This window comes from Oryzias latipes, chromosome 10, assembly GCF_002234675.1.
Source record: "Oryzias latipes chromosome 10, ASM223467v1".
NCBI lineage: Eukaryota > Metazoa > Chordata > Actinopteri > Beloniformes > Adrianichthyidae > Oryzias > Oryzias latipes.
Genome location: NC_019868.2, coordinates 21,146,399 through 21,166,603, shown reverse-complemented (window position 1 = coordinate 21,166,603; position 20,205 = coordinate 21,146,399). Strand labels below are relative to the sequence as shown.

Genomic DNA, 20,205 nt, shown 5'->3' with positions numbered 1-20,205 from the left:
AAAGACATAAAACAATACAGTGTGCTTGAAAAGGAGTGGGTTGAAGAGAAATCTTGTCTGTTCCCACCCCTTTTTACAAAACCTGATGATGTGCGTATTCCATATGTGTATTACTACTTACAGATAGGTACAAAACATAAGCGCTACAATTCTGCATGGCAACTGTGCAAAAGTGACATTTTTTGTTTAATTAATCGTTTGTGGCCTTATACAGTACTATTAGTGACTTCTTGTAAGTTTTTTTTGAATACATGTAAACTTTTGGTTTGTTTTAAACCAATCCATTCCATAAATCCACCCCAAAATTTGATAAACATTTTTTTTTTTTGTTGTGCGAATGCACTGCTTTTGGAAATTCTGTTGTTTTCTTATTGTGACTCCCGTCTCTGTCTTTGAAAATTTGATGTAAGTTTATTGGAAGTAAGTTGTATTTGGCTTTATACATGATGAAAGCCGTTTTCAGTTTCACTAGATCCCATAGTTTCAATAAACCCGACTTTAAAAATATTAAGTATCAAGTATTTGTATGTGTCCCATAATCCACTCCATCAACAATTCGAACAGCTTTTTTTGATAAGATATCTAAACACTGTGGGTTTGTTTTATAAGTATTTCCCCAGACTTGCTGTACTGTAAATATGGTAGTATTCTGGATGAATATATTAGTAAAAGTGCTTTGTGAGTGAGAGTATGGCGCGTTTTTCCCAACAATTTGGGAATTTTAGCAATTTTATGATGCACAAACGTCACCATCCAATCAGCGATGTCCCATGATTCCTCCCTTTTCTGGTTGTTTCATTTTTAACAGTTCATTTGGATTTCTGGAAAATACTTCTGCTTTTCAAAACATTTGGATTTGAAATTGGATTTGGAAATTGTGTCATGACCTGTCGGCTACTCCCTCCTCCCCCCTCCTTCCTGTGTTTGACGCGACCAGCTGGATCCACTTACCTCATCATCACCTGCCTTCATAAACTCCTCCAGGATCATCAGCCGGTGCCAGTTCGTTGTTCCTCCTATGGTGCATAGTCTGGTCAGCTCACGTTTTGTCTCAAGTCTCGTTGTCCTTAGCTCATGATATTTCTCGCTCTGCCTCAGGACGTAAACCTTCTGGATCCTCACCTGGTCGCAGTCCTCCAACGCAGCAGTCACGCCGCATCAAGAAACCTCCAGCCAGCCGCCTCTCCTCGTCTGGATTCAAGCTTCGCCTACGCCGTCTCAAGTAGCCTCCAGCCAGCGCTTCGCCTCGCCTTGGTTCAAGCCTCGCTCCCGCCGCTGTTTCCCCCCCCTCGAGGAGATTCCAGTTCAAGATTCCTCCAGCCAGCTCTCGCTCTCTTCTCCTGGAAGGAAACTCTGTCAAGTCCTGGTTCTGATTAAAACCACTGAAATCTTTCTGTTGTGTCAAGCCTTTTTCCGGGTTCCAGCATCTGGGTCATTTTTGAACTCACGTTCGAATCATGACAGAACGAACTGGCCTAACGCCTGACCCAGCTGACCCGGAAAGACTTCGTCACGCCATTGCCTTCCAAGGTAACCTGTTGAATCGCCAAGCTGACGCTTTGACGCAAATGTCTTCTACCCAGCAGGAACTATTTCGCCGTCTCGACGGCATAACGCAATCTCTAATGGAATTGACAGGTCAAACTACTAACCTCGCCACCGGAGCCACCTCCGGCAACAGTACCATTTCCGCTTCCCAGGTTACCCCGGAAAACGTTCGTCTGCAGCCGGAACCCTTTTTCGGGGATGTTTCTGCCTGTGGAGGGTTCCTACTACAATGTGACCTGATTTTTCAACAAGCCCCCAGGTATTATCAAGCCGACCACGCTCGCATTTCTCTCATAGTAAATTCTCTCCGCAGTAAGGCGCTGCAATGGGCTCAAGCCTTCCTAGCCACTCATCCCAACACGCATCTTCCATTCGAACGCTTCCTGGGAGAATTCCGCCTCGTCTTCGACCAACCCCGAAAGCAGGAAGAAGCCACCCGGCGGTTGCTGCGTCTCAAACAAGGCAACCGCCCGGTAAGCGAACACCTCATAGACTTTCGAATTTTTGCTGTCGAGGCCGGATGGCCGGATCCCGCGCTCAAGGGAATTTTTTACCAGTCTTTGAATGAGCACATTAAAGATCATCTTTGCACCCAGCCAGAAGCGGACACTTTTGAAGAACTCGTCACGGCCGCCCTAAGGTCGGACCTCCGCCTCCGGGAACGCCAAACTGAACAGAAAAGTAAGCCCCCGTCGACACTGGTCAATCCCGTTCACCACTTACCCCTTGTTGCTCCAGCTAACCCAGCTTCGCCTTCGGTTAAACTAGAAGAACCCATGCAAATTGGTCACTCCAAGCTCTCCTTAGAAGAGAGAAAGAAACGTCGGGATGAGGGATTATGTTTTTACTGCGGGCAGGCGGGTCATCAGGTCTCACAGTGCGCTGTTCGTTTAAACCCCCGAACCCCCCGTTAAATGACAGGCCACGGGGGGTTAATTCTGAAACTTCTCCTGTTCCCAAGTTTCTGTATGTTCCTGTCAAAATCTGCAATCAGAGCAAAATTTTGGCATCTAAAGCACTTATAGACTCAGGGGCCGAACATAGTTTAATGGATCAAAGTCTCGTTCAGGAACTCTCTCTCCCTGTCGAAGTCCTCGATAACGCTGTTAATGCAGCAGGGCTGGGGGGTAAACAACTGTCACGCATCACCAAACGCACCGGTCCGGTTCTCGTTTTCACCTCCGGTAACCATCGGGAGTACCATCAATTCTTCATCACCCAATGTCCGCAGACACCCTTAATTCTCGGGTTTTCTTGGCTTCAAAAGCACAACCCCTGTTTAGATTGGGGGTCCTCCCGCGTTACCAACTGGAGCACCTTCTGTATGGCTAATTGCCTGCAGTCGGCCGTACCCCGCACCAAGTCACCTGATCCAGGGTCTAGTAAAGAAATCGATCTTTCGAACATACCTACCTGTTACCATGACCTTCGTGCCGTTTTCTGCAAATCCAGAGCTAGTGCCTTACCTCCACATCGTCCTTACGACTGCGCCATCGAATTGCTTAATGGAGCTCCTCTCCCTAAGAGCAAACTGTACAATCTTTCTGGTCCGGAGAAGAGCTCCATGGAGGCTTATATTCAGGAGGCACTATCCCTTGGTCACATACGTCATTCTTCTTCTCCGGTCGCGGCTGGTTTCTTTTTTGTGGAGAAGAAGGATAAGACGTTGCGTCCATGTATTGACTTTAGAGAGTTGAACCAGATCACAGTTAAAGATAAGTATTCACTACCGTTACTTGAGTCAGTTTTCAATTCTGTTCAGCAAGCTAAGTTTTTCACTAAGCTTGATCTCAGGAACGCTTATCACCTGGTACGCATGCGCGAAGGTGATGAGTGGAAAATGGCTTTCAACACCCCGTTGGGCCACTTTGAATATCTCGTTATGCCGTTTGGTCTCACCAACGCTCCTGCGGTGTTTCAGCGTTTGGTGAATGACGTTCTCAGGGATTTTCTAAACCGATTTGTATTCGTGTATCTCGATGATATTCTGGTCTTTTCCGCCGATGAGACCCAACACGAACATCACGTCCGTCGGGTCCTAGAACGTCTTCTTGCCAATCAGTTATTCGTCAAGGCCGAGAAGTGTGCTTTTCATGTTTCCTCCGTTCCCTTCCTGGGTTATATCATTGAGGCGGGTAATATTCGCCCCGACCCCGCCAAAATCGAGGCCGTCGTACAGTGGGAGACACCTCAATCTCGTAAAAAGCTTCAACAGTTCCTTGGGTTCTCCAATTTCTACCGTCGTTTCATTCGGGACTATAGTACCATCGCTGCTCCCCTCACACGGCTTACTTCCACCAACCGCCCCTTCGTCTGGGACTCTGCCGCTGATGCCGCTTTCAAACGGCTCAAAACCCTGTTTGTATCTGCTCCCATCCTCATTCAACCCGATGTGACCAAACAATTTATCGTGGAAGTTGACGCCTCAGACTCTGGAGTGGGTGCAGTGTTGTCCCAGCGCGAGGACAGTTCTGGGAAGCTCAAACCATGCGCCTTTTTTTCACGCAAGTTGAGCCCAACCGAACAAAACTACGATGTGGGCAATCGTGAATTGTTGGCTATCAAACTCACGTTGGAGGAATGGCGCCACTGGCTGGAGGGGGCAGAACAACAATTTATCATCTGGACCGATCATAAAAACTTGGCTTACCTACGCAGTGCTAGAAGACTCAACTCAAGCCAGGCTAGATGGTGTCTATTTTTTGACCGCTTCAACTTCGTCATCTCCTATCGACCAGGCAGTCGTAACGTCAAGCCGGATGCCTTATCCCGGATTCACTCCATCACAGAAGACCGCACTGACTCGACCATATTACCTATGTCATGTTTCATTGGAAATCTCACTTGGGAGATCGAGTCCAAGGTGCAGCAGGCCCAGAACACGATCCCCGCCGGGGTTGCCTGTCCTCAGGGCTCTCTCTACGTTCCTGACTCCCTCAGATCCGATGTCCTCGCCTGGGGTCATACCTCCCGTATCGCCTGCCATGGCGGGGTTTATCGCACTATTCGGCTCATCAAGCGTCGCTTTTTCTGGCCCTCCCTAGAACGCGACGTTAAAGAATACATTGCGGCCTGCACCACATGTGCCCGCTCCAAGACCTCCAACAGGCCTCCCTCTGGTCTCCTGCAACCCCTGCCTGTTCCGAGCCGCCCCTGGTCCCACATTGCGGTGGACTTTGTCACAGGGCTACCACCTTCTCAAGGTCACTCAGTCATACTCACGGTCATTGATCGTTTCTCCAAGGCCGCCCAATTCATCCCTCTCCCTCAGTTACCCTCCGCTTCCGAGACCGCTGACGTCCTCGTCAATAATGTTTTCAGGCATCATGGTATACCTTGTGACATTGTCTCTGATCGTGGTCCCCAGTTCACGTCCCAGGTCTGGAAGGCCTTTTGCTCTGCCCTGGGGGCCACGGTCAGTCTGACCTCCGGTCACCACCCTCAGGCTAACGGTCAAGCGGAGCGGGCCAATCAAGAGCTGGAGGCCGCCCTCAGGTGCCTGGCATCCCAGAACCAGTCTGACTGGTCCAAGTATCTGGTTTGGGCAGAATATGCCCACAACAACCACTCCTCCACTGCCACGGGCATGTCCCCTTTTGAGGCCTCTCTGGGTTACTCACCCCCACTTTTTCCTTCCCAGGAATTGGATCTGGCGGTGCCCTCGGTCCAGCTCCACCTTCAACGTTGTCGGGAGGTCTGGCTTCAGACCAGGGCCGCTCTTCTCCGGACTGTCGAGGGTAACCGCCAGATAGCCAACCGCCACCGGGGGGTGAGTCCAGACTACCAACCTGGCCAAAAGGTGTGGCTGTCCTCCCGAAACATTCCCATCCAGGCTTAGTCCCGTAAACTGTCACCTAGGTTTATTGGGCCTTATACCATAGAGCGGGTCATCAACCCCTCATGTGTTCGTCTTCGTCTCCCGGCTGCCCTACAGATCCACCCTACGTTTCATGTGTCTCAGATCAAACCTGTGTCTGAGAGCCCTTTGTGCCCGCCAGCCACTTCCCCACCACCCGCCCGTACCATCGATGGGGCTCCCGCCTTCACGGTCTCTGCGATCTTGGACGTCCGGCGTCGGGGTCGTGGGGTGCAATTCTTGGTGGATTGGGAGGGGTATGGTCCTGAGGAGCGCTCGTGGATCTCGCGTTCGCTCATCCTGGACCATACCCTCATCGACGACTTCTATGCTGCCCATCCTGATCGTCGCCCTGGACCGCCTGGTGGCGGTCGTTGAGGGGGGGGGGTACTGTCATGACCTGTCGGCTACTCCCTCCTCCCCCCTCCTTCCTGTGTTTGACGCGACCAGCTGGATCCACTTACCTCATCATCACCTGCCTTCATAAACTCCTCCAGGATCATCAGCCGGTGCCAGTTCGTTGTTCCTCCTATGGTGCATAGTCTGGTCAGCTCACGTTTTGTCTCAAGTCTCGTTGTCCTTAGCTCATGATATTTCTCGCTCTGCCTCAGGACGTAAACCTTCTGGATCCTCACCTGGTCGCAGTCCTCCAACGCAGCAGTCACGCCGCATCAAGAAACCTCCAGCCAGCCGCCTCTCCTCGTCTGGGTTCAAGCTCCGCCTACGCCGTCTCAAGTAGCCTCCAGCCAGCGCTTCGCCTCGCCTTGGTTCAAGCCTCGCTCCCGCCGCTGTTTCCCCCCCCTCGAGGAGATTCCAGTTCAAGATTCCTCCAGCCAGCTCTCGCTCTCTTCTCCTGGAAGGAAACTCTGTCAAGTCCTGGTTCTGATTAAAACCACTGAAATCTTTCCGTTGTGTCAAGCCTTTTTCCGGGTTCCAGCATCTGGGTCATTTTTGAACTCACGTTCGAATCATGACAAATTGTTTCTTTTTAAAGCAATCAAAACAAGAATAATGCACAAAACAATACAATCAGAGTTTTACATCCATACAAAGACGTATCAAACAAATAATTATAGAAAGGGAGTGAAAGGAAGCACATTTATATAATCCCATCTTTTACTGCCATAAAACCTTTTCTACCTTAACATTTTCTTTACATGAATTATCATTATCCTGTTCATATCTTCTAATCAGATATTTATACTTTACCTACACTGTTTCAAGTCCTTAAGAATCCTTCAGGATCAATACATTTGTAAAATAGCTATGTAAAGTAGTCATAACACTATTTCAGAAATCCTCATACAGATCAAGTATAAAAAATATGTGCAGATTTTTTTTCATTAGAAAAATCATGAATGTAAATCACTTTGGGAAACCAAGTGATGTGATTAGAGATCAATCCAACGTTTCATTTTTTGTACTTTAAGTTTTCTTTTGGAATTTTTAATTTTTTTTATTTACAAAATGCAATGTTTATTTTAATTTTTATTATTGGTTTTACTTTATTCCCTGTTGTTGTGATTTTTAATATTTATTTTGAGGGATTTGCACTTCAGGGCCGCCATACAACAGAAACCACCTGACATATTGCACTGTGTGATTGCACATGCCGCTAAAAGAAATCAAACTGTGGAAAAGATAAATGAAATTAGGGTTCCGCTGCACATCAGTGGGACTCAATGTATCTCAATCAACATTTTGATTGATATTCATTTGCTGGGAGAAAGATTTAGAAAAATTCAGTTTGTGCAGCTTCAGCCTTGGCCTCACATTTGATTCGTTTAACAGAGACTCAGCACTTTTCTTTTTTTTTTCTTTTACTTGGAACTGAACTGTCTGACCTCTAGGAGAAATAACTGTTTTGAAATATCCAAGATTGTCAGCTACCAAGATTGCTTCTTTGAAATGGTGGCTTGTCTCCATAGCATTGTACAAACTCATACCTGAATAAGTCAGATGGGCAAACCTCCAGAAATTTCTACTGTCATACATACACCTGCTTATGATTAATTTATCAAGTGAAACTAATCAGCAGCACCTGGCTGCAATTGAAGCTTCTGACATCTTTGGAAGCTGAAAATTTACAGCAGGATTTGAACTATTCTGACTGTCATTTAGAGTACATTCACCATGACTGGAGAAAAACGGCACCCAAGAGAAATGGGGGTCCACAAGGAGTTTATTATATAAGTAGTTTATTTCTTAATAGAAACTGTTGGGATTTTGGCTTCCTAGATCCATTGGGTACTTTCTATTTGGAACATGAGTGGAGAGGATTCACGCAGTCCAGTTCTCATGTACGGTCAATGCTAAACCCCCTCAGACCATTAGGGTGCGTTGCAGTTCCGAAGGGCCACCTGATCGTCGATGAATTCCACTATTTTGATCGTTACAATCTGTCAATCTGTTTAAGAGAATCTACTTTCCTTCTTACTTTTCAGAAACAAGAAAAACACTGATGACGTTTTCTTTCTTTTCTTTCATTTTTACAAGATATCATTAAATACTAAACTTTTTGACTTTCCTCTAAAAGCTGCTGTGTTGACAGGCCAGAACTGCTTTACTAAATGAGTACTAAGTACCAGGAGTGCACCCCTGATAGATAAGAGATGATCCTTGTTAATGCTGAGTGACAGTGGCCTGCATCACTGTGACACACGGCCACATCTGTCTCAGTGTGAGCGATGTGGTCCCTCTCACAACACAGTAGGCGCAAAGTTAGAGCTCTTCATCCACTTTATTTGAGCTACACCTCCTGACAGGTGACCACAGAGCACCCAGCACGAATATTTTTGCAAAGAACTTAATCTTTCTAATCCCATCCGACACATTTGTTTTTTGATATCATGCATGTTTCTTGTGGTGGTGCGAGCCAGAGATGAGTTATTTAAGGAGGCACACAGTCCAACATTTGGAAAATATGAGCGTTCCCTATAGAGAAATTCAGCAAAAGGCTGCTGCTCACTGGACTGGGATGAAACAAGTAAACACTGGATGTGGGTTTGCACATTTGTGTCTGAATATTCATCTGCTGTCACATGTTTGTTTGGGGAACATTTCTCACATGTTTTGCATAAAGCAACGCTCACAAAGATGAAAAAATGATCCACCAGGGACTGAAAAAGATTTGAGAAAGTGGCCAGTCAACATCTGACTTCACAAGATCCATCGATACACACACACACACACGCACACACACACACACACACACACACAGCACAGCTGCAGCCTAAGCTTTCTGACTGTAGCATATGTGTTCAGTGAAGGATTTTCTGAGGATAACATGGAGCAGGATTGCTGTCATCATTGAACACATGAAGAGAGGTGTCTGCCTTGACAGCATCATTGACAGATTGCATGAATAATTTTGGAACAAAGTGAGAGGCCTTATAAACCCCTGACTCACTACCAATGACAGCTGCCAGCTCTGACTTTGGTTCCCTTTCGTGCTTTTTACCCCCCTCCATCTTTTTTTCATAAATACCCACAAACATTTTAAAGCTGTGACCCGACGCTCAGGGCACAACACTGGCTCTCTGATGAGCAAGCTGTAGCCCGGGCAACAAAGCAGCGTAATTCTTAGGAACTGATAAAAGCGGTGCCCTCTGGGGGCTTTTGCATAAAATGGATCTCCGGGTCTTTAATCCCAAAGTGGTTTCTTAGTCATTATGACAGGGGAAAGTGATTGGAATTTTTAAGAAGGCGTGGAAATGTGGGCTGGGAGGACAGATGAAAGAAATGCTGGTGAACAGCACCGGCATGTGGGAGGAGAAAAAGATGGACACATCAGCTGTGCCATGAAGTTTTTGCAGAAACACAGACTATGTGGGAACAGATGCACAAAACTGCAGTTCCACCGCTGAAATTGCATGCAAAAGCAGAAAATTACCTGACATGGCAGATGTTTTTTTTGACAGAATCATCCCAGTAGTGCTCCACAGAAACTACCTGGCAGGCACTTAGCAGGCATTAGATGGAGCATCTGTCTTGCCTTGTCAAGAGCAAACTTCAAACAATCTGATAAGCAAAGTGCTTGTTGCTGCCATTCCAGAACTATAATTGGTCTAAGGCGAAGCTGTTGTGTTTAAGGAAAAAGCACAAAGCTTGCAACTTGACAAGATATGTCTTTGAAATCTCACAGAAATCCTGTCTTATGAAACACCCACATTCACAAAATCCCATTTTATTTTTAAAACAAATGAAAAGAAATGATCTCGTAGATGTGAAATCCCCATTCTTCCCATCCAAACACCAGTAAATGTGCAGGAAATGTTGTCTGCAATGCTGGTTCTCACCTTTTGACTAATTTTAATGGAGTCAAAAGCTCTGTCTTCCCTCGGAGTCCTTCTGCAGAATTGTGACTAACATTTGCATAATCATCACTGCAGGGTAACAATGGCTGTGCTTATCGTGTCATTGTTTAGCCTGCAGAAATATGGTACAAGGAGATGCAAATCTGAGCTAAACCTTCCCCGTGCTTTGATGTGGCTCATTTGGCTGGTGTCACATCAGTGCAAACATTTAATTACTGTATTGCATGAGCATCCATGTGAAAAAACTAAGATTACGGCGCTTTTGCAAATAGTGAATTGTCTTCTTTATCAGTTAGCTTGAAGACAAAGGAGAACAACAAAGGACAGAGGGAATAAAGGTAACATTTGCTGAAGCAACATCTTGCTGTCATAATAGGATAACTTGATTAAAGTTCAAACAGGTATTTAAATAACCATGCAGGTATATTGACTAAATGTTTGTTCAAAATGAGTACGTTTAGCTACATTCATTCATTTTGCAAGCTTTAATGCCTGCAAAAGCTGTCAAATCCTTTTTAGAGATAGACGGTTACCCTTGTGGTTTCCTAGGCACTTTAACATTGGGAGCTGGATCATCTAGACCCTACAAGACAGTGCGCTGAACTTTTTCTTCAATGATTTGTCATCTTCACTGGTGTCCATGGATTACATGAAATCCTCTTCAGCTTTATCCACCTTTGTCATGGTAGGGAGAACACGTCAATGTAAGGATGAGGTCATTGGATAGCACAAGGTTTAAAGAGGGAGAAATTGAGAATTTTTGACTCTAATGTCACATAGTGTTTATTCTTAAAATCATTCAGACTAGTCTGGAGAAAAAAACGTAAAAAAACCTTTAATTATCATGATGAAGTAAATAAAAAGAATATTATTGGAACTAAGGGGGTCATTTATTAACCCTTCTGTTATGTTCGTTTGTGAGGAACAGAGATGATGTTCCTGGGTCAATTTGACCCGGTGCATGTTTTATTAATTAAAAGATGAAAAGCAGTGTGAATATTTCATTACTAACTTCATTACTAATTATTCTATCAAAACTTAGTGAAATGGTGTTCTTTACCTCTAACAGGTAGTGGTTGAATTATAAGATAATTCACTCGTTTTTCTTAAAAATATACATGTTCAAACTTTTTTCTAATTTTTCACTACTGTATTACTTTTGAAAGACCACCATATAAAGTGCAATACTTTTACATAACATTGAAACATAATTTTGAAATTTTGTTTTACATACATGCACTGTGAATCAGAAAAAAACAAAATCACAATACAACAGACAAGCAATTGCAATGTGAAGTTGTGTGTGTGTCTGTACATATACACAACACAAGAGTGATCAGTCATTACATTGTGCTTTGTGCAAATTCATTTTGCATATTTCGCACAGGTCATGCTGGTCTTGACCTAGATCCTGTCTCCGGCTCGACTCGCGCCCCTGACCGTCCCTCCAACTCCATCTGGATAAAGCTTGTCTGCTGGACTTTATATATGTAGTTGTAGGGTTAGATAAATTAATTCTTCTCTAAGAGTTCTGGTAATGGCCCGTCCGTCCTGGGGGAGGATCCCCCCTTCATGTGGGCACACCTGGGGTTTCTTCATTTTTTCCGGAATCTGTTTTTTTTTTTTTTAGGAGTTTTTCCTTACCGCGATTTTATGTTTTACTTTTTCAATTACCTATACGAAGCCCATTGAGACGACTGTTGTTGTGAATTTGGGCTATACAAACAAAATAAAATTGAATTGAATTGAATTGACATGGTCACATGAGTCAGAGCCATCCTAGTGGGCCCTGGCACAGTGTTTTTGTTTTCTACAGACAGGTTTGTCTGACGCATATTTGGGGATGAAGACCAATGTATTTCACCATTCTTTGATATGAATGTCTTGCTTGGAGGAACAGGAATAGCATTTCCCTCATCTGGTTCAAAATCAGAATCATTAGAATCAGAATTTAGCTCAAGATAGTCTTCTTCTGATCATGGTTAGTGATGACTTCCAGAGCCGCCTGGACTGTCATTGTTCTGCTTCTGCTGCTCATTTTCTAAAGGTAATGTTGTGTAATGTTGGAAGGACTCACATTCAGAGAATCTTTTATATGTTTTGCCCCTCCTCTGTTGAGTATCCACTGAATGTGGGTTAAGTTTTCCCGCGCGAACATAAATGGTTCCTGTCATAAGTCATAACACCTGTGCACCTGTGTGTGTCTGTGTGTGCGTGCGTGGGTGCGTGCGTGTGTGTCTATGTGTGTGATTGGGGTGAAATGTGTCTCACAGCTACAAAGAAATCAATACTACTTATAATAAGACATCCTTGTACCTCCAGTTTGACTGCCGGGTCAAATTGACCCGGACAGTATCTATGTGATATATACATGCAGGTTTTTTTTTTTTGCAAAAATGTGAGATGAACAAAATTCATAATATATGTTGATTACACTAATTAAGGCAAGCAGAAGAAGTTTCATGCTGAAAAAATACTTTTAACTATTTTTCCTAGATGTTTAAACTTTGAAACGGGTCAATTTGACCCGCAACATAACAGGAGGCTTAATCAGAAGAATTAAAGAATACTGGTGTACAAGAAGGCAAACTGCCTAACAAACAAAAATTGAATGTAATGACAGATTAAAAAAAAAAAAAAAGCTTATCCATTTGGAAAGTTTAACAGCTTTGACCACAAAAAACAACTGAGCTTCTTTGTAAGATGGGATCTAATATTGGAAATAATTTTAGGTTGTGATTGACCATGGAAGTGGGAGTGTGATGATATGTGGCTAGTGCATGAAAATATGAGTGACTACAACTCCTTGAGGACACATGAAGACAGACTAATACCCTTTGTTGATCAACTTGAAGCAAACCTGAAAGTATCCAATGTTGCAGTTCCTAAAATGGCCACTAGAGGCTGGGTTTGAAAGAGTGCAATTTCCCATTGACTCCCACTTTAAAAATCAGCATAACAAGCCAACTTCAGGCTTTGCTGTGTAAAAATCATGGGATTGTGTCTTTAGTTGATATTGGTATTGTCACACAAGCTGCAAACAAACCAGTTTCCTATCAGATGAGTTTCCTTACCTTTTCTGGACTACACTAGAATCTGAATCACCAGAATGAGTCATGAATGAAGGAGCTGTCCTTTTTCACTAGCGTGCTTTGTATACCAAACACAACGGCAAACTCAAATGAATGTTCAGTTATAAGAATAAAAGAAAAAAAGGAAAAATAACGTTGCCTAACGTGTGTTATATGACTTGAATCCAGCAAGATTTAGGAGACATTTAAACATTAAAAAACTACTTTGTGCCCTAGTTATTAGTTTATATAAGTACATGATTTCTCTAACAATCAGAAACAATCAAAATATTTAGTATCTTAATCCCACAAGGCATTAAACCCCAGCGCCTTTATTAAAGAGTGACTTTTTTCATTGCAGATGCATGGAAGTAATGAAAAAGTACTTTGTTCTGAAGTTTTTGAACTTCAGGTGATTAGAAGCATGATTTTTGTTCCTCATGTCACGTACAGAGGGATGGACTGCAATCTGCACTGTTACCCCAAACTCCCCCCGCCCCCACCTCCACTCTTCAAATAGGAAATTGAGGGTTTATTAGATTTTGTGGCCTGTGATTGTGTTTTAATGAGAGAATGACTGTGGGGAGCAGATAAGGCACACAGTTCAGTCTGAGAAGTCCTTCGTGGGATTAAAATAGTCATCAAAAAGAGAAAAAAAATGCCATGTCTTTAAAAGGAAAACAGGCACACAAAGGAGGGAGGGTTGCTCCTGCTGTCCTTCACTTCTCAACTAATTTATCCTACAGTGAAGCATAACATTTTCTTTTTCTCGTCACGGTCTTTGGTGAATCTAATATGGCTTTTCAAAGACTGCAGAAGTACAGAAATGCTAAAATAGAGGTGATTTGCAGAAAATATGAAAGCTGTAAGGAGGCAAAAGATATGGAACAATAAAGTGTCATTCAAACTCTGAACTCCAGAAAACTCTTGGTGATGCTAATGAGATATTCAGATACAAGCAGCATCATTAGTCGTCACCATTTTACATAGCCTTCCTCCCTCCCTGTGCAAACTTTATTTGCATGTCTGTTTAATCTCTGCAGTCAGTAACTGGATTTGAGCTCCATTATGGAAATCAGAGTGTGGGTGGAGAAAGACCTTGTCAGCCCACAAAAACGTGCACTGCAGAAAATCAAAGGCATATCAGGTCGAGTATTTTTCAAAAGATGATCGCAATGATTAAGATAATCAAATTTGTTTCAATTTGTTACTCATTTATTTTCTTTATCTATCCATCCATTGTTTGCTGCTTTATCGGAACTTGAGAAAAACTTGTCTGTTCACAAACCAACTCCATCAGGATGATGCTAAGGAGTTTGAGCTCAGCTCAGAAAAGCAAGCTCTCTGAAAAGATGACCCACAGGTTTTATTAAGCCTTAGTCACAACAACTGCCCTTGCGGGTGGACGCAGGCTGTCAGTGGGCCACAAATGGGCAAATTTTTAAGGTTGTAGACCGCTCGGTGAAAATGCTCATGCAGAGTGAAAAATGCTCATGCACGGGCATGTTGCAGGCGACAGGTCATAGCCAACCTTTCTACAACACCCAAGAATAAGTAAGGGTAAAGTAGGTGAGACGCAGGCACGTCATACAGATTTTCCTTTTTTTTTTCAATCCCTCAAACCCTACACATTGCCCAAGGGGACTTTCAGTGCTGTTCAAGTGATAGATGCACTCTCATTGATCACCCATTGTTTGCATTTTCTTTGTGTGCAACCTGGCTGTTAGAAATGAGGAAATTAGACAGTCAGAGCACAGTTCACATCCCGTCTGTGCAGTATTTGGATGTGGTCAGTAAGGAGCTAGTAGGCGTACCTCACGCACGACAATCGTACTCTATTTTCATGAGCTCCGTTAAGGTGGCTGCAGGAGCCACAAGGGACATGCAAGACACACTTGTTCTCCTTTTAAGATGTGGTATTTCCTCTCTACAATCCTCCACAGGCACAGGCAACCCAGAAACGCTCAGCGTCCGTACTGGTCCAACCCCAGGAGCATGTGTCTAAGTCCTAACGTTTGTGTGCCATCACATGAACTTCACACAGTGAAGCATTGTTGAGGTAGTGTCATGATTTGGGCCTTACCAACTATGTGCAAGACATTAACACTGGTTGTAAATGGTTGCAAAACATAAAAATATCACAGAACTTTCATGATTTTGAGAACCTATTAAATTTTGTTTCACTGTTGTGTTTGTTGCAATTCAGGCAAACAGTCCAATCCGAAACAGTGAGATTTCATTTCACAGTGCAGCTTTTCTCAAAATTATCAAAACTGGACGTGATAGATTGACAAAATCCTGCAGGGAGAGGGGGATATGAACTGCTTTCAGCTACAACTCTGTTATTTATTTCTCTTTAAACGCAGTTTAAATCACATCAGTTAATCTGGAAAGCTTTACCGGTGTTGATGTGTGTGTGCAGCCTGTGACAGAGAGAGGTGGCGAGGGGCTAGAGGGAGAGAGACAGAGAGCGTTAGGAGTTAGTTTAAGGCCTCTCTATGGGGAGAAGGGATTATGTTTCTCTGCTGTCATGTGTTCTGACATTCAGAATGTTATTAAACTTCAATAGGCTGAGCTCAGGGTTCACTGATCACTCTTACTGGGGCCGAATCCATTATTCTGGTTTTGCTTCACACATTGTATTTACAAAAAAACACAATCACACCTGCACGCTCTGCACACTGATGCATATTCACTTGCAGAATTTTCAAATGCATTAGGCTAAACTAGCCTTTAATTTTGCAGTGCTTTTTAAACTATTTTGACTGTCTTAGCATATTTTATTTGTGTGCTTTCTAAATAGTCATGTAGAGCGGAGAGGGCTCAGATTCAGAATGGCTCTACAGTGATATATTTTTCAGGTAAAGCCGTTCTGTTGAAATGAGAGGGGAAACTGTTTTGCTCCTTCCAGCCTGTGCTGGACGGAAAACCGTCTCCTGTTTTCCGGAAGAAGAAAATGCAGCTGCAGCGATTTTTTGCTGCAATGATTCTGAACTATTGCTGGAAATATTACATACAAACAGAAAGGATTTCCTGTTTCTTAGTTTTGATCCTTGCTTGTAATGCAGCTGGCACAGTGTCAAGCTGGGTTTGGAAGGGAGGGTCTGTCTTTGATCACTAGAGAAAGTAGTCCTGCCTCCCGGTACCTTCATCTGTCATTCTGTTCCAGACGATGTGGAGGACAATGCATCTCTCCCTCACTTCCTCTCCCGCTATCCTGCATCCTCTGTCTCCTGCTCCTGTTTACCACCACTATTCATCTTCTCCATGAGACTGTCGTTGCCATCGTCAGCTCAAATGGACAATTGGGAAACACAGGATGGGAATTGAACTTCAGGGCGTCTGCCTGCCTCGAACTATGTAAGGGCTGGTGGCAGGTTTTTTTTTTTCTGTTTCCACATAAGCAAGCACACGGTGGTTAACCTTGAGAACATCAGTGCAGTGATTCACTGTGTCTCTCAGTCAGACGCTAAGTGACCCTCATCATCACAAAGGCAAGCCACTAAAGCTGCAGCTGAATAATTTCTCATCATAAGCACACATGATTTTATTTACATGGCAGTGGAACAGGATTGGCACTTATAAATCAGATAATAGGATAGCCGAAGCTAAACTGTGCACTGACAACTGAAGTGCTAAAATCCTTCACAGTGCCCCCTTTCAAGACAGGACACAGGTGTCAGTCGGGCTTTTGTAGTTACCCATCTTGGCTATTCTGCTAGCCTTGCAGCGGTCCAAAAAACATTTGCCCGCCCCACGAAAATGTTAGTTACAAATAAAAATGAAAAGAAAAGAAGTGAAGCAAAGAGAAAAGTTGAATAAATGAAACTAACACAAGCTCAACTGGTAATTCTGCAAAACTATACTGCCGTGACTTACGTGTTCCCACTGTGTGGTGTGCAGTAGCACTTTCATTGATTCGGTGCGTGAAAAAAAAGACTAAGATGTGTAATTCTTACTAGAACATGTTGTAGTTTTCCTCTTAAAAAAAGGAAACCACTGGTTCAAAGATATAACTGGAGTTACACTGAAAGAATAGGCCACATATTCCTGTATGACTTTATAAACTTAGTACCGGTAATTTCCACTTAACAGCAGCTTCTTAATGCAACTGTCAGGTTTTAGGCATAAGAATAGTTTGTACCAAGTAAAAAAACCTGAGAAAGACATGCCTTAAAACAGTTTTCAGTATTTCATAATTAGTTGTTTTCCTTTTTTTTCTGAGACCCACTTTTCTTTGCTAAAGACAGAGATGAGATGCAGGCCTAAAAGAAACAATTTCAAAGTGCACTTTGATATTGTGCCCTTGGATCTTTTTTTTTTGTTAGTTTTCATATGCATTACTAGTGCATGGTCTCCCAAACTCTGTTTTCTGTTTTTATCTCTTGTGTTGGGATATAAATGTACTGGATACGTTTCTTTTTTCTTAGTTTTGTTGCAGTTTGGGTGTTCTGGTCTGCTGATTTTTTTTCTTTGAGTTTTTCTCACTTGTGTCTGGCTTTAGGTAATTGTATACGGTGGCCCTGAAGTGCAAATCACACTAACAAATCATTTGACGCAAAAACTTATTAAACATCACAACAACAATTGAAAAAACAAAAACAAAAACATAGGCTCCGGCAGCCCCGTGACCCCGAAAGGGAGTAAACAGATTAGAAAATGAATGAACATTACATTTTAGAAACCAAAACACAAATCCATAAAAGATAGATGGGAAAAAATTGAACATCTTGACAAACACAAGTAATTTCCAGAAATCAAAATGAACTATAACAAAAAACTTACACTTCAGGGTCACTCTCATTGCCACTCCTGCACCATATTGTTTTGTAATCTCAGTTTTTAAATCAACACATTTTCAATTTGGAGTTCTTATGTCTTTAGTTTGTCTGCTATCTACAACACTTTAGCAAAACTTTGTCTTCAATTTGGGATCTGTGCTAAAAAAACCATCCCATTAGCACAAATGCATTTAACTTGTTGACAAGAAAACGCTGAGTAACAATCAATCTATCAATTAAACCTTTATTTAAAAGGCCAGAACTACAGTAATTGACTGAATGAACTGGAACTGCATCAACTCCCAAACGTAGATCAAAATGACCATAAACAAAAGTGTCTATGGCCATTCCCACCAGCACATTTAGGCAAGAAAGCAAAACAAAATCCTACATTAGAATCAGGTTCAACCATGACAGCCATCTGCTTCGTGTAGTCAAAGTCATTGACACTAAAACCCGGATAAAGAAATGTGATGCAGACAATCAGAACCAAGACCCATAAGGAATTCTGTCTCCTTGGTGTGCTTTCCTCAGATTTTATTCTGTTGCAAGAGCCAGTCACTCAGACAGAGAAAAAGAGCCTCGGGGCCAAATAGATGTGGAATGAGAGGTGAGTGGAGGCTGTGTGTTTGTAGAGATGCACACTTACATTCACGTATCCGCTTGTGCACACAAGTAAAACACAAAACCACATACAAATGTGTGCATTCACTGCTTGCAGCCGCAGGCAAGTCTGCATAAAACAAACAAGAAAATAATGGTCAGACGCAAAAGCAGGTGAAGGGGAGTTCAAAGTGACTTGAAAGATATAAATAATTAGGAAATCAAGGGCCGTGACCGTTCCTTTGAGGAGCTCTGCCCTGTTATTAGAGACGACGGCAGTTCATTCGAGCTGTTCCAAAGAGGAACAAGCGTTTCCTCCCTGATGGCTGTGAGATTTTACTCCGTCCCTCAAACTCAGCCTGACAGCAACTTCTTCACTGCTATTGATTTCCTCTCCTACTCCATTCAGAAAAACATGGCTCACATGCCAAGAGAAGACACTGCAACCATGTTAGTCTAGTTCTCCTCATAACAACATGGACAGTTTGTGAACAAAACTGATTTAAAAAACAAACTGCAATATTTTGAAAGTGTAACTAATATACATTCTTGTTTTAGCAGCTTAAACAGTTAAGTCTGCAAGACAAAAGTTAAAACAATATTTCATAGGAGGTATTTTACTCTGGATTCCTTTAATAAATTAAAAATGAAGAAAAGCACAAAAGTGTTGGGGATTTCCTTTCATTTTTTCTAAACCTCAAAAAAGTAACTTTTTAAAGATTTTTCTTTGTTTTCCCGCAAGCCATAAGTCTTTCTTATGTAAGACTGCGCACCTAACAAACTCATTTATGTAACTTCTCATGAGATTTTGTGTGTGTTCACCAACACATACCCTCAACTTCCTGCTTCTCAGATAGGTTCTGCAGAGGTTGTCTTGCAGCATCCTGTTGAGGTAATGGTTAAAAAAAAGAGTTTGAAAATGTGTGCAACACGTAACAGCCAATCTATTTTATGAAGATCTAGACATGTTGGGTTGTGTAAAACCAATGCCAACTATATCAAAATTTAATAAGATGGCTTGGTTGAAGGAAGCAACCTGTTCAATTAACACTTCTACCACGGAAACACATCCTGCTTTTTTAATGTACAGAATTTGTTTTACATTTCTTTAAGAGCAAAGGGCAATGGTTAAAAAAAGGTTTTTGCATAAGTTGAATGTGGGTGGTGCGCTGTTGTTTAAAGCCAAACATTGCAATAATTTGGTGATCTAAACAGCACAAGAGTAACAGAAACAAGGAAAATCTATCTATTGATTTAAAGCAACAGCAGAACAGAAGTTTGTAACTGTAACTTTTGGCTAATTTCCAACAAAATGTGGCAGCACGAGACAAACGGGTTGACAACGCCACCTGGGGCTGCTGAGCCCCAGGAAAAGATTTTAAAGTAAGGCAGGTGCAGGTCCTGCTCTCAACCAAGGCAGAGGCTGTGGTTTTGTTTTAAAATATAATTTATTAGAATTCAGTTAAAAACAATGTTAAGAAACCTTTTAGTAAAACAATCCTTGATAAAAGTCAGTTAAAAATGTTCTGGAGGAGGGGCTTACCGAGGTGGCTAAAAACAGCATAAAAACAATGCAAACACCCTTTTGTGAATCACTGCACACGTGAGGGAAACCACACAGCACACTGGGACCCACCACCAGACACAGCAGTCCACCACCTCGGCCTCCTACCTCCTGAAACAAGAATAAAATTGACGATATCAATAAGACACACAATTAAAAGTAAAGATTAAAAAGATGATTAGTGTTCCGGGGCGCAGGTAAGCCGCCCAACCACCGCCGATCAGCTGGTGGGAGTCGTCCACAGTCAGGTGAGATGCCACAGCAACGACGTCTCCGTGAGCTGGGCGTTCGCTCCAACCGGTTCCGCCGTGGCGGGGTGGGACCCGGACAGAAATCACAATAAAAACAATAAAAGCAAAGCAGCAGCTTAAACCCCTATTTGCGGGGTGAGAAGGGCGTGCAGCCTCAAACACGTTCCGGTCACTGAGAGGAGGGCGGATCTAAGCAAACAGAGTCACGTCACGCT

The 20,205-nt window shown here is 42.9% G+C and overlaps 1 long non-coding RNA gene across 1 annotated transcript; it reads right to left on the bottom strand.

Moving 5' to 3' along the window:
* Positions 1-17,796: 17,796 nt before the first annotated feature.
* On the bottom strand, positions 17,797-19,916 carry LOC105354940. Its single transcript, XR_002291032.2, has 3 exons — positions 19,812-19,916; positions 19,008-19,059; positions 17,797-18,305 (listed from the first exon to the last, which is right to left on the bottom strand). It is a non-coding gene; the product is annotated as an uncharacterized LOC105354940 (long non-coding RNA).
* Positions 19,917-20,205: the final 289 nt, after the last annotated feature.